The sequence below is a fragment of the Leptonychotes weddellii genome, chromosome 13 (genome assembly GCF_054177405.1).
Source record: "Leptonychotes weddellii isolate Sample4059 chromosome 13, ASM5417740v2, whole genome shotgun sequence".
NCBI lineage: Eukaryota > Metazoa > Chordata > Mammalia > Carnivora > Phocidae > Leptonychotes > Leptonychotes weddellii.
In genome coordinates, this window is record NC_138381.1 from 32,004,428 (window position 1) to 32,020,256 (window position 15,829).

Sequence of the window (15,829 nt, forward strand, 5' to 3'; positions counted from 1 at the left end):
CGATGCATATTACTTAGCTGGTGTTGCATAATAAACTACCTCAAAAGGCATTGGTTTAAATGTTTATTTTGAGCCCCTTTGTTTGCTAAAGACCCTCTGGATTAGCATCTGGGATTGGGCTCGGCTGAGTCCGTTTCTCTCCACATGGAGTCAGCTGCATTTGCGCACATGTCTGGCCTCAGACACGGTGGAGACGGCTGGGACCATTGGGGTGTCTCTCCTCATGTCGCTCACCCTCCCTCTTCAGGTAGGCTTAGTCAAGGGCTCAGTCAGGGGAAAGAGACTCCACCTCTTAATGGGAAAACTGCAAAGGATCTTTAGCCAGATTTCCTGAAACCTACCATGGATAGGAATACATTTTGACTGAACGAACGAACAAATGAATGAATGAATGTGTCTTCAGGGAGAGAGGTCATACCAGTCAAGTACTCAAGGCAGCTGAGTCAGCAATTCTGTAACCCATGAGTCCAGCAAACCCACTCACATAAGCCACAGTGAGTGAGAGATGTTCCAGTCCCAGAAAGAAGTTTGGAGCAGGCAGCATGTGCTATTCCCTCCCGACACTCAAACTTTATGATCCTAAGAAAGTAATCAGCAGGGGCGGTGAAAGCCCCTGAATGGAGGCTGACATCGAGTGACCCTTCCCGAGGAAGCTGACGCTGACCACTCCTGCCCAGTGATCGAATTTGATGGGTTTCATCATCTTCCTCCTGTGCCCGCTCCGACTCCATCGATTGCATCGCCTTCAATATCTCTTTTGTGGTTAAAGGCTGCTCCCGAGACTGCCCTCTCTGAGTTGCCTAGTTTTGTCAATTCCAATTCAGCCAGACATCCTTTTACCCTTTCCTAGATAACAAAGCTTTCTGGTCGATGTTTAAAAAAAAAAAAAAAAGGAAAGAAAACTCATAGGAGCTTCAGAAGCCTCAGAAAGTCTTACTAAACCCTTCTTTCCTTAGGACGCATTCTCCCCTGCCTGGGTTAAGGAGAGCAATTCTCCTTCTCTGCCGATAGCTCATATTTATCTTCTCTTCCAGCCTTTTACGTCTGCCTTGGGATCTCAGACAGAAGCCTCCTTGTTATTTTCCCCTTTCTTTCTTCTTTCTGAATATTAAAAATGCTTTATTGTACATAAAGATAGCCTGTACATTTTAACCCTGTACATCACTTTGACCTTGTTTTCTAGATCAGAAAAAAAATACATCTTTTGAGAATTCTCATTAGGCCTAAAGTATGGAACAAGGACTTTCCACTTTATGCTTCAAATCTTGCATGTCTCTTTAAGAGGCTGCAGAAAGACCTCCTCAAAACAGGAGACAGAAAGTAATGCCATGAGAAGAACGTTATGGTTACCAAGTGTCTCCCCATTGCATCATGTCTGTAACTCCATGATAGACATGAATCAGAGTTTCCAGAATCAATGCCAGGCTGAGGTCCCCAAACTATATGGTAAAACCCAATCCTTATCATAAGAATAAAAATTTTAAAATAAGATCTTGTCACTGCCAACTTGTCCAGCTTCAGCCTCGTCCCCGTCCTCAAGTATACTGCTCAGAAGCCACACCAAACCTCTAGTCAAAACTCTGCATTTTCCACCTCCGTGAACTCAAACCTGTTATTTCCCTGGCCAGAATTTCCTTCCCATTAGTTTGCCTGGAAAATCCCTTTTCGTATTTTAGTCTACATTTCAATATGTTCCTTATCTGGTAAGCCTTTCTTGATCCACCTAAAAGTTATTCCCTCTTTTTTATCATCACTATACGCATATTACCCCCACTAACCTCACTGCATGAGAAATGTTCTATCCGTCCATCTACCCATTCACCCATCCATCCATCCATTCATCCATCCATCCATCCATCATCTCTCTATCTGCATTCTCTTCTTGGAGAGGTTGCAGAATCTTGTCCTGGGGTTTTTATACATCCCTGCTTTTGTCTTAGGGTTTCTCCTGATCACCTAGTGTGCTGATATCTGAATTATCTGCCTTTGATTTTGTAGCACATTTTCTCTGCTATCCCACTTCATTCTATTTCCTCCTCACTTCTAATATCCCTCTCCATTGGCATGCTACTTTCAGCTATAAACATGACCTTGACTTCTTTATGTCAAAAAAATCTGTCTTGATCTCCCCTCGCTCCTCCACTGAACTACCTCTCATTCTCCTTTACCTGGGCACCTAATTCCTTAGAAGCATGATTTGCACTTGCTAGCTATACTGCCATGGCATCTAAATACTCCTTAATTCTTTATAACCTGGTCTCTAACTTCACCACTCTGCTTGCAGTTGATTTCACAAACATCAGAAGTTATTTCTTTGTAATACACCCACCCATACGTATGTGCACGTGCGCACACACATTTGTATACACACTTGTAGGTATATATATACGATTATAAGCAATTCTTTTTTTTTTTAAAGATTTTATTTATTTATTTGAGAGAGAGAGAATGAGAGACAGAGAGCATGAGAGGGAGGAGGGTCAGAGGGAGAAGCAGACTCCCCGCCGAGCAGGGAGCCCGATGCGGGATTCGATGCGGGACTCGATCCCAGGACTCCAGGATCATGACCTGAGCCGAAGGCAGACGCCCAACCATCTGAGCCACCCAGACGCCCCCGATTATAAGCAATTCTTACCATCCTTAATCCTTCAGCCACATTTCCTCCTTGAACTCTTGATCTCTCATCCTTCAGGACGTTATGCTCCTTACTCCTTATTTTGGCTGAGAGTCAGTCAAGTGAGGGATAGTAGGTGACACTTACCTCACACTTAGGATTAATTGGTGTTTGCTCTTATGCCCAGAGCATACTAACCATGTGTGACTGGGAGGCGAGGCTCTGGTTTTGTCCACATACTTCTGTTCCCACCTGTGAATTCCATACTCACCAAGAGTCCAGTTGTGTTAATGACCAAACATATTTTTGGCATTTGGGGCTTTTAATTAAAATGACACATTTTAATGAAATAATATGCAAACTGATAAAATATGAATGCAAAAGAAATATAATTATTTCTTTCTTCCTTTTGTGGAAACTAAAGTAAAAAGATTTGATGATGGCAATTTGCAAGAAACAAAACACAACAAACCCTGTTGAATTAGACTGAGACTTCAGTTGTGGAGAAAAAAACTAATGAAACTCCTAAGTAACTCTGGACTTGGCTGTGTTCTCTGAACACCCTTATACTCCTTGCATGGCTGCTCTGATGCCCTGCTCTGCTTGCTCGGTCTCAGTGATGTCCCTTGGCTTGGGCTGCCAGGACTTCATTGCCCTGGGCCCTGACCTGAAAGTTCATCTGCTTGCCTGGAATATTCACACACTGTGTTATGTCATACTTCTGCTCTGACTGCCCTTTGAATGCCTCACCCCCCCCCCGCCCCATCTACTCCTCTGCTGGTAGATGAGTTCCACATGAAATGTCTCTAAGAGCCACTACTATTTTGATTTTCTTGAAATATCACCACTGCCCAAAATTCCCTACCAATGAAAAAAATGTTTTTACCAGACTGGGCCTTTTACATGTGAGCTCTGGCCCAAATATGGAATGGAGTCCCCACAGCCCTTTGGAGAGCAGGTGGAAGACTTTCCTTACCCTTCCGTCATCTAGTTAGGTTGATACCTTACCCAACCATCTCTCTTGCCTCTTCCCATTCTCCATCTCTGTTGCTGTGGAAGACTCGCCATGACTCACCTTTGGTAATCCATGTCGTGGTAGTTAGCAGCTGCTAAATTATTTATGATGAACCGGTTGCTCTCATTTCATAAGCCCCCAGGCAGGTGATACCCAGGACAGCCACCCTGAAGGGCAAGAGGAGAGGGAAAGCAGGGGTGAGCTGCGGCTTGAGAATAAGTCAGAGAGAAAGCCTGAAAGAGGTCATGCCCTGGGGCAGCTTGTGGTGATCTTGAGGGCCAAGAGATGGGCAAGTGTGGGGTCTGCTGTTGATAGTGGCTATAAAACAGAAAGCCAGAACCATTAAAATCAACAACCATCCTTACGACTAACTCTAGGGTACGTGAGTGTTAACATTCCCCATTAATAAGGAGACAAAGACAAAGAAGAAAGGATGAGCATATGGGAAAAAGCAGCAGGGAAAACACAGTGATTCTTTCCTCACAAGGAGCTGAAGAATTAATGGTAGGAGGTGGGTGTATTGTTAATGAAGAAAATAGTACAAGAACTTTATGGAAAGTGTCAGTGAGGTCAGTGATAGGAGGTGAAGGGACTTTATAATCACCCCAGATCCTCATGGACATTGAAGTCAGGAATAAGAGTTTAGGAACCATACAGAGTGCAATTATGTGTGATACTAATGGAAAAGGAAAAAGCAATCTTTTGGGGGTGATTCACACAGTGAGTAATTGACTCTGGGTTTGGATTGTAATTGCAGCAACGGCACCTCTGGACAAAATGATGAGGCTTTAGGGGCTGCAATCAGGCAGGTCCCAGATCCAGCAGCTTCCTGGGGGATCCAGTGGAGTTCTGAAGGGTAGAGCCTCGCCCTGTCCTTATCTGCCCCCCTGAGCCGGGAGCCTAAAAGCTGAACTCCCTGACACACAGCCTCACAAAGGCAAATTACCACAGGAATGAGCAGAGGCAAATCCACCTAGCTGGATTGATTGAAACAGAGTCTCTGTGTGTACGATGGGGCTGGGGGAGTATTCACAGCAGCTCAAGAATTCATGGAATCCTATGGTTAACCATAATCTGGGCTTTAAGATGGCTGCACTCCTTGCTACCCTCTAAAAGCCACAATTTACCCACTTAGTACCCTGGCTTACACTAGTCTCTCCTGTCTAAAATGCACTAATCTTCCTCCAACATCCCGCTTCCAAGGTTAAGTGCAACTACCTCTCCTTCAGTAAGCCTCTCCCAGCTACTCCAAACTACAGAGCCCCTCTCTTCCCTGTTGTCTACAGTCCTTGGGGTCTAGTAAACAGCAGTACTGTCATTGATTACAGTTTGAGTCTTATCACCCTAAAAGATCACATAAGCTTCTTAAAAGCCAGAGCCATATCCCCAACAATAGCCAGCACAGACTAGAGGCATTAATTGCCTAGTGAATACATATTGATCAATTGATTATTTAACTCACTTAACACTTTCACATTACTTGGCTCAGGCATTTGATGGTTAGGAAAAATTCAGTGGAAGTCAAACCAATTTAGCTCTAATTAATGAGGAATAGAAATGAGACAAATGGCTTCTTCGGGGCAATAAAAATAGACCTGAGAAAGTTGAATAACCAATCACATAAAAAATATATTAAACCTCACTAGTAACCAAGAAAATATATTTTGAAACAATAATAAAATACCATTTTTCACATCAATTTTAAAAGTGGAAAATAATAACATTGATGTGGGGAAATGGGCACATATTATATACTTTTTGGTAATCCAGTGGCTTTTTACCAAAATTAGCAGTTCTACTTTTATGAACCTGTCCTACAGAGAAACACATATTTGGTCCCAAATTGTAGATATCAAGATGCTTTTGGCCTTAAGGAAAAATTGAAAATGACCTAAGTGCCCATCAGTAACATTGTGCTTAAATAAATACTGAGTTGTCCATATTATAGAACACTGTGGAACTAAAAGGAATGAATGCAACTGACAAGGAAGGATCATCAAGGTACATGTGTAAGCAATAAATTAAGCAACTCATTAGAAGTATATATATAGAGATGATCCCATTTAGGTTTAGAATTTCTATGGATGTGCGTATATACATGAATATGTATCTGGGGTATCTACATATGTAAATGAATAAAAAGAGAGCTGGAAAAATCCATGACAAAGTGTTGATAGCAGTGAGCACCCTCCAGAGGAATGGAATTAGATAGGAGGGAAATGAAGAAGCTCTCTATATACTTCCATACAAAACACAGAGTTGAATACAAGCTGGAGGACTAGACCCAGGGGACTTCAGCACAACCCTCAAGAAAGGTTTTCTCCACGTGCACTGCGTCAAGGACAGTTTGCCCAAATGCGGTTTATCTTCTGCTTCCACCCACCATCTGGGCAGCGTCAGGGAAGTGTGAGTTCCTGTCACCCAGGGGACACCATTGCCTTCACTCCCTCACCACACTGCTCCTCCCACTCCATACTTCAGTGTGGTCCTCTTTCGGGGTCCTCCGGACTGCCTCAGTCCACACTGATCTCACCCCCTCGGAACTCCAGTGGCATACATCTGCATCAATCAACAATTAATTATGAATGATTTTGTGACTTTGGAGGGTAACTTTCAAATGAGCTACCAAGCAATTCCATATTGTAATGTTTACAGTTTTCTGTCCGTCTATAGCAAGTAGCATAAATACAGACATTCATTCTGTTCTTCCCACCCACCCCCCTGCAGCCCCCTCACCTTTGTTCCCTTTTTTCTTAATTCCCACTCCCGCATATTCTGGGAATGCTCCACTCAAAACGAGAATGCAAACTCATGTAGATGGGGAGCAGGGACCTTTCTCTCTCCAGGCTTGCTGGAGCACTGTTGCCCCAAGGTTCAAGGCAATGTGGCACTTCAATGAACATGAAAGCCTTCTCCTGTGATGAACCTCCTGGCAAGAGAGGAACCAAACACTGGCCTGTGACAAACTGAACTGGGCAAATTAGCCTAGCAGCTCCGCTAGAGTTATGGAACTGGGTGAAAAAGAAATGCCATAATAACAAGAGTCCCATTTCAAGTGTTAATTTTAAGTATTGAGTCTCTGAGTTTGAAAAACTGGGAGAATAGCTCTTGTGCGCCAATCACTTTGAATCTATCACTCAGTCTCCACCCGGAGACAGGTCAGACCATCCAGAATGGCAGCTGGTCCCAGGGCAGAGTGGCCCCTGCTCAGCAGGACCTTTCCCTGGGGCTTCTGATTGCTATGCTCTTGGAAGGGAAGAGGGGCTGATAACGATTCTCTAAGTCTACTGGGTCTTCTCTGTTTTCCTGTTCTCTCTGCTTTTACTCAACTGTCTTCACCGCCCCCAACTCCTAGAATTTCATAATAGATGCACAATACATTTTTAATGAATTAAATTAACATTTTGGCAACATTACAGGAAAAAAAGCTCTGCCTCTGGCTAAATGTGAAATAAAAAGAGTTAATGTCTAAAATTTAGGTGTTACAGGAGAGAGAGAGGAGAGACAGAGACCCACAGACAGGATAGGAGAGAAATGTTCGATTTGAATTGGACAAGCCTGTAGTTGAAAAGCAGAGGATAATAGAAAGGTAGGTGTGAGGAAGATCATAAAGTGTTATGTATCCACAACTGAGATATTCAAAGAGTCAGTGAAGGATTTAAAATAAGGAAATGACATGACCAAAATTTGTTTTAGAAAACCATCCTACAGCAGCGTAAATGTTAGATAGGGAGTTAATAACCTCAGCAAAAGAACCAGCCAAGAGATGATTACAGTGGCCCCCAGATGAGAGCCTGTGCTAAGCTAAGGCCCAGGGGTTGCACATGAGGGCAAGATGTTGGGTAGACTTGTGAGGGTTGGAGCCTGGAAGCTGCTTATGAGGAACACTCATAAGATGGTGGCTTGGGGACTAGATGGATGATGGTCATATTTGGGGACAGAATGTCCAAGGGGTTGTTTGGATGGGGAACAAGGGAGGGACTTGGTAATTTTGAGGTGCTATGTGGGAACTGCAAGGAGACGTAAGGCAGGACATTGAAAGCATAAGCCTGGAGCTCCGTTGAGTAGGCTGTGCCGAGTTCAAGGATATAGGGGTCATGGATTAAGTCCCTCTGAATATTTCCTGTTTCTCTGGAGTATTTGCATGTCGGGGTGCTGGGGCTGAGGACCTCTGAGTCTAGAGAGGACAAGACAGGAAGTCAGTCCTGTTACTTAGAAATTGGTATCAAATAAGATACAGTTCTCCACCCTGATCCCCCTGGTGATATTTTAGAATCTATAGCCAAGGCTTTCTGGACTGTAGAGGTTACTACTATGTCTACATCAGAGGTTCCTCATCCCAAGGAGCAGCAACCTCAAGTGTTTCCAGTGTGATTAGGCTTTTGACATAATCTGAACACATTCTGTAGATAAATGGGTGCCAATTCATCTGAATCTATAATGCTAGGATTAAAAACGCTAATGAAATAGAGCATTGTAACACTCCACTGTACGATTTCCGGATGTTTTCCTACACATTCAGAAGACACGCAAGCTTGTCTCCCTCCAAAAATCTACCTGAGGCCGAGCCAGGGCTGAAGCACAAGATTCAAGTATAAGATCAAACCCGCCCATGCTGACTGCCGGTAAAATAACCCGGAAACATCCTGTGGGTCTCTCTGCTTCTCCGGCTGGGAGTGAGGGTAAGTGCTTCAGAAGGCAGCGAGGATCTCAATAGACTAGAATGGAAGACTTGACCCTAGGGTGGGCGGAGGAGGGGGGCGCTGTGGCTGCAGGGACAGGGTTGGCGATCCTTTGTTCTGGTGAAGGAGAAGGAGCGTTTCCAAGGAAGAGCGGAAATGATGAGACCCAGAAGTCAAGAGTGCGGAGAGGACCTGGCTGGAAATCTAAACAGACCGCGAAACGGAGGAAGGAGAACAAGGGGAAATGAGAAGGGCAACTGTTTGAGAAAGCGTATGGAAATTGAGTTTGCTTAATAGTGGAAAAGAAATACATTTTCTAGTAAAGAGATGTGACGAATTTTCGTAAATGAGAATGGGAGGATGAAAAGACACCGAGCACCGGCCAGTGTTGGAAAGTACCCAGCACTGGGGGAGCAAGACGGAGAGAGGAGGCTGGTTCAGTGTGGAGCCCAACTCGCGGCCTCGGGGAGCAGCCCGGGCGCTGACTGCAGGCGTCCAGGTTCGCCCTTCAGCAGCCACTCAAGCCCCTTTCGGAGCTGCCTGTCAATCACGCCCCTGCGGGAGCCCCGCTGTGGGAGAACCGTCCTTCCCAAGGCGCTCCTTCCATTATCCCCGCTAAACCTGCCTCTGCTGTAGGGATGCACGCAGATTGCTCACATTAAGAAGCAAATTGATTATGAACTGAGTTTTGTCTACCAACAATTTTTAATATGTAATCTTGTCATGAGTGAACGAAAGTCATTAATAATACAGTAAGCAAAATGTGCTACAGTTAACCTTAAATTATAACTTACAAAGAGCATTCTTGCAGTTTCTTCTTTGATTTATGAGCTCAGTTTATTCTATGCAAATTCATGCACAGTTTCTAATAAGAGGGAGGAGGAAAGATAAAGGAGCTTTGAATATTTTATAAGCTTTTTCCACTTACCTTAATTTAGAATTATGAGGCTGAATATGTAAGTAGAGAATAATTACCTATTACTAGTCTCCCACATAGTTTATCTATTTCAGCTCTGAACATCCTGAGCAATGCAAAGCATAACTGTTTTACTACCTGTACCAATGTGAATATGTTAATTAGGCCTCCTTCAGCGTTACTTGTTGCTGACACATGAAAAGATAGACATTGTAATATAACCAGACAGTCCTGCACTGTTGTTTAATATCCCTTTTTAAAATACTATCCTGGCTGTTCAATATTTCATTCATTGCACATAGTTAAAGGGAACTTTTTAAGGAGGTTTGTGCCCTGGAAAATTCCCTTGCCTTTCTTCTCCCACTGCTGCGTTCTTTGAGCTCCTGGGACTAAGGAATCAAGTGACGGGAGTTGTATTGAAAGAAGGGAGAGGGATGGCCTGACAGGCAGAGGGCTCACTCCAGGGGCCCTGGGCAGCTCTGCCCGTGCCCCCACCCTCCTCTCCCGCACAGCTGCCCCCTCTCCCACACCAGCCCCACCCTTTCTGACTCCCCACTCGCCCCCCAGGGGCTCAGGAGTTTAGGTCACATCTGTGGCAGGGTGAAGTGGGGAGAGAAACAGAAAGAAAACTCACGGTTTAGTTGGGCTGGCAAATGAATGGATGAGGTTAATGATGCCTCCGGGTACAAAAATGGCTTCTCGATTGTTAACTGACTACAGGAAAAGAAAATGCCTTTCCGGGGTCACTAGACCTCGCCTGGGTCAATAGGAGGACTCGGTGACTAGTAGAACCCTGGCAGCGAGGTGATCACCAGGGAGAGGCAGGAGATTCTCTCAAGCACTGCCCCGCTGTGGGTGGGCTTAGGAACAGCGGCCTGGACCAGGTGGCAACGGGCAGTTTCCAGACTTCGGGAGCCACACACGCTCTTCTAAGGAAGTCTGGCAAGGGTGGCTTTATTGTTAAGAAATCTGGACCTGAGAGGAATATTGAAACTGACCAGCCCATTTAATTTAGGAAACAGGATGAAATGGATGGCCAGCTCTTCAGTGCCTGTACTCACAAATGGATTCAGAGCCCAGGAGGGAGGGACAGGCCTCCGCTGCTTATCGTCACAGGACCTGTGCGAGGGGATACAGGATCTCAGATTTGTTTTGTCTTCTTAGATTACCAACAGAAACTCTTAAGCACCCAGTGATGTGCTGAATTATCTGAAAAATAACAGAGATTGAGAGTGAACTGTGGTTCGCATTAGTTAGGGCTCAAGGCAAATGTGGTAACTGCGGTTTCCTCTTCTATCATAGTAAATGCTGACCAAATTTAAGAGAAGGAGCAGGAGCTCCCAATAAAGAAAGAAAAACAGGTTTTTCTCTCCTGGTAAATTGTATCATTGGATTTTGTGATAATTAGCACTTCATATTATATTATAGTGATGGTGTCAGACCAACAGCCAAACAGAATTAATGAGTTAAATATCTGTCAGCAGGAAGCTTCAGGTCTGATTAAGGGCACTGCAGGTGTGTGTGTGTGTGTGTGTGTGTGTGTGTTTTCATGGTGGTCAGTGTATTGAATTGTCAGAGAGACCATCATACTATTAGCATCAATTATCAATGAGTCAAGAAAATTATAATCTCTCCTCTTGATCATAGGAAGAAAACTTCAGAGAATAATAATTGATAAAATAAGAAGAAAAGGCACACTGAAATACAAATTTAAAACCTCCTCTTAAAAAAAAATAAAAAATAAAACCTCCTCTTTAGTGACTGATGTAAGTGCATAAATGAATAAAGCAGGACTCAAATCATTCATTCCTGTCCAACTGCTGCTTCAAAATAACCAAGTGGTTTTGTGACATAAAACTTTTCATTAATGAGTTAATTCTGGGGAATATAAAATTTACCAGGGTTTACCAAGCAGCAGGCATTCTGCCTTGCACTTTTTTTAAATTTACTTATTTGACAGAGAGAGAGAGAGCACAAGCAGGGGGGGTGGCAAGCAGAGGAGAAGCAGAGGTCCTTATGTGGGGCTCGGCTTAATCCCAGGACCCTGGTATCATGACCTGAGCAGAAGGCCAACTGACCAACCCAGGCGCCCCTGCCTTGCACGTTATATATATTGTTCATTTAATCCTTCTATCAGCCCCACGAGTATATTTTGTCATTCTAATTTCAGGTGAAGAAATGCAACATCCAATAGAACTGCCCATCCTTTATTTTAACAACTAATATTTATTGAACATCTTCACTGAGCACTGATTAAGAAAGACTATATCAGAAGGGGAAAATATCACCCCTACCAAAAAGCAGGTTTGAGTGAAGTTACAGTTATAAAGAAAAATGTGAGAGGAAATAGATTAAAAAAAAAACTAAAAAGAGAAGAGAGAAATAATGCTATGGCACAATGTAATATCAGAGCTGTCACAATGCATTATATAGTTGATTGTCAAATGAGTGGCAGAGATAGAAACTATTAGTTTAGAAAAGAAAGAGAAAATTGTGGGCTAAAGTGGTCTGAGAAGATTGAAGGAGAGAAGAGAGTTGACCTTGGTCAGGAGGGATGAGCAAGATTTGGGTACAACAAGAAGGTCAGGAGGACAGGGCAGGACACTTCAGACCGGGACTAGGAAAGAAAAGTCGTGGGGAGCGAGTACCAGTTCTGTTTGGGAGGCAAAGAGCTGTCCAGTTTGGAGAGGAGGGTGAACACAAACAGGCACTGAGCAGTAAGGAAGAAGAAGCAAGTTGAGTTGTGCAACAGGCTCTTAAGAAGGAGAGAGAAGAATCTGCAGCATATTCTTTTAGAAAAATTGAACCATCCCCATTTTAATCAAATCTATTGTTGGCACCTGCTTGCAGTTAATTGCCCTCACTGATCATCAATCATGTGGTCCAGTAGCCTTGTACTTTGCTTCTCAAATAGCATTCTCTATCACTATTATTATGGTCATATAGAATACTTTCAAAAGCAGCTTATATAGCTCAAATCCAGTGGTCTCCAACAGTTTCTGGCCATATACATCATCAGGAAAAAAAATTGAGCTTGCTGCCCCCCTATAAATAAAATAGATAGATAAACATATGTATATATGCATATACATATATACATATTATAAGTTAATATGTTGTATTTGTTGTAAAACTTACATTAAAATATAAATTAAAAATGAGAAATAAATAAAATCAACGTTTGCCTTTTTATTTTATGTAATCACAATTTAATGTTAACCTTTTGCTGAAATTGAAAACATTATTCATAGTAATATTTCCAGAGAAAGCCTTGAGCCTGAATATGCTTCACATTTCAGAAAGTCTTGGTTTAATACATTGTGATAGAACAATTGTAAGGTCCAGCACTGATTTCAGTTTATTTTGATCCTTGGTTTTCATGGCTGCTCTGCCTGTTAAAGGTACTTCAGGAAGACACACAATGCCTGTGGATGAAGGCACAATTGGTTCTGCCGAGTAGTCATGCGTTCACTCTTCAATCCTATGTACCCAAAGAGCAAAACTATTTGTTGGAATTTTGCTAGTCAGTTTCTAGCTTATCTAAAGTCAAGCAGGTTAGAAAAATTTTCCTGACATTTTCAGTGTGCTCTCACATAGGAGAACTTTAATCATAATTTTTGGCAAGAATATCACACAGAGATGGAACCGTTTCTAAACACCCGTTTTCAGAGGGTGTTTACTTTCCCGCTCACTGACTGACCTTTCTTTACATCTGATGGGATTACCCTTATTTTTACCTGGCAGTGGGGCTAAGGCAGAGTGAGGAAGACAAGTGTGAGCGCCAGCCCGTCCTACCAAGGTGATTCTCTGGGGCTTGTATGGTTAGCATTCTCTTCAGTCCCCAGTTTTTTCACACAATTATTATAAGTCACTTCTCTGTTCTATGAAGGGCAGTTTTGTTAAAAGAAGATAGTAAATCCACAAATCCCCTTACCTGGGCATATATAAACTAAAAGAATAAAGCAGCGATGGCACATCACCAAATCCCCTGTGCTACAGAATCCTCACCCTCCTTTCTGGTCACCTCAAAACCACTGTGAGCTAGGTGACTCTGGCTGAAGGACTGAAGAGGCCTCCAAGCAAATTAAAAATTAAACGTTAGAAATTTAATCCTTTTACTAATAATACAAGTTCCGATACTCTCTTCCCACACCTTAGTGGATCATCTTCTTCATCCTCTTCTTCATCCTCTAATTGTGGATGTCACTCTGGAAATAATTGTTCTGTACCTGCTTTGAGTGCATGGCATCTAAAAGCAAAGGAGTTTGTGACTTGACCCAAGAGCTACTGTCATTTTGTGCTGATGCCCACATCAGAAGCAGGTCTCTGCACTCACAGCCCCTGGGCCCACTAGGGGATGGTTATGTGTCAAGAATTCACAAGTATGCACAGATAAGTCAGAATCTCAGATGAGATTTCTGATACATTTTCAGGTGTTTTTTTTTTTCCTCCATCCCCTGCCTACCTCTCCTCCATCAACAAACTTAGCACTGTATCTTACCCTTAGTATGCATTCAATTTGTATTTTAGAATTAAATGTAATCCAAAGTGCTTTTCTAGAGTAAAGGAACAGTCAACTCAAACAAATGCTCACAGACACATTCACAAATCAGTGCAGACATATGACTTGCTTAAACGTCATCGAAGGGAACCCCAGCCCAAATATCTCCCCTAAAGACCCAATACAATGTCAGAAATGTCCACCCCCCCCCCCAGTTATTCTTAACAGGCCCTTTTCATTATGCGCTCCTAGTTGGGATATGAGCTTTGTGTACTTGAAGTAATAGTGCATAGCACATTATGTTAAAATCATATTATTAATATCAATAGAATGGTCTATAATTTAGAATTTAATTATGAAGCTTAAGCTCTAAATGCCATAAGAATTAGAATAAGAAGAGATGAGAACGGGCTGGAGAAGCAAGGGATGTTTTCAGGGAGGAAGGCAAATCACTCTGGGCTGTGAGGGATGAGTAGTCCTCCTAAAGCAGGGACAGAGGCTCCAGCAGGCAGAGTATAGCTGGGACAGGACAGGGCACTTCAGACCGGGACTAGGAAAGAAAAGTCTGTGGGGAGCGAGCACCACTTCTGTTTGGGAGGACATGTGCAGGGCTGATGGGAGGTCCACAGAGTCAGGATCAGACTCATGAGTCCAGTGAGTGTGTTCACATGGGCTTTTTCTCCTAAAGGTGTCTTCAGTGCCTATTCCAGATGAAAATACCTTCATGGAAGCGACATCCCTGTCAACTGAATTTTCATATCTCCCCATTAAATGGTAAGAGTGTGATTGGAATGTTACATTTATGAGGCAGGTTTTGAAACCTCTGAAGATAATTGTTAGTTACTGCAGTAAAAATGTGCCCTTCATGCGACTTTCCCCCAAAAGCTCCCCAGTCTGGTGGGTTTGCAATTCTTGGCTCTATTATGTCCCATCAAGACTAAAATATGAAGTGACTTCAAGGGGCCCAAGGGGTGGGGCAGAAAAATAAATAAATGTATGATGTTCTAATTGCTATTTAATATCACGGAATTGGAAGCCGTGAGGTTAATGGACCGCCCCAATGCATATGCAACCTTCCTCATTTTGAATGGTTCTCTGGTACCTTTGATTACCCACTGAAGGAATGCAGCCTCCTCTGGAGGCTAACAGCATCCTCAGAGGTCTCTTTTCCTGCCTTGTGATGAAGATAATTTTTGCACATATAGAACTCACCCCCACTCTCTTCTCAGCTTTGAAAAATGGCCTAGTCAGCTTTTGTCTTGCCTCCAGCATATCTGTGGGCATGGCAGTCACATGCCATGTTTTCCAGGGTAGTCTCTATGTCCTGTAATCTGCGCCATCATAAAACCAGGTACAACATATATAGGCTGAGAAAATATGGCCAATGCACTTAAGGGAAACTGCCTCCAATGTGCTCAAAGAAATAAATTTCATTTTACCACGAACATAAACCTGTATCTAGACCTACGCATCCCCAGTCATAACAGGCTCCTCTGCTTGTCACTTCTGTCCACACAGCATGCATGGGCTCAGAATCACTCCACACGTGCTCTCTTCCTTGATAAAATCCCTCAAGAATTGACTCAGGACCTCTTAGACAGACCAGCACATCCAGGTTTCTCCCTTTGCTCTTCTCCTTGAGTCCTTACTGTCTGACCCACTATCTATAATTTATTATTCTTTACGCACGTGTTTTTGCCTCTATTGCCTGCATTCTGAAGGTAGATGCAAATTTTAGTCTGTTTAGTTCATAGTTCTCTGGATCAAGGATACTCCTGAGATGATGGAAAAGAAGGTATAGAGGGGTTAAGTACTTGCTTAAGATCCCACAGCTAATAAGTGTCAGAGTCAGATCCCAACCAAGCTCCTGACTCTGGAGTTCAAGCATTTTACCACTTTTCTATATGTCCCTAAACTAATTTATGATCTAGTTAGTGAAACAAAAACATTCTTTTTTTTTTCTTTCACATTTTTTTTATTCTTATGTTAATCCCCATACATTACATCATTAGTTTTAAATGTAGTGTTCCATGATTCATTGTTTGTGCATAACACCCAGTGCTCCATGCAGAACGTGCCCTCCTCAATACCCATCACCAGG

The 15,829-nt window shown here is 43.0% G+C and overlaps 1 long non-coding RNA gene across 2 annotated transcripts in view; it reads left to right on the plus strand.

The window, feature by feature from the left end:
• The window catches only part of LOC145716688 (uncharacterized), a 368,518-nt gene extending 353,520 nt beyond the window's left edge, over positions 1-14,998 (plus strand). For both annotated transcript variants that reach the window (XR_014139488.1, XR_014139487.1), the window contains one exon: positions 14,417-14,998. This is a non-coding gene — a long non-coding RNA (uncharacterized LOC145716688). The remainder of the gene's footprint in view (positions 1-14,416) is intronic.
• Positions 14,999-15,829: the final 831 nt, after the last annotated feature.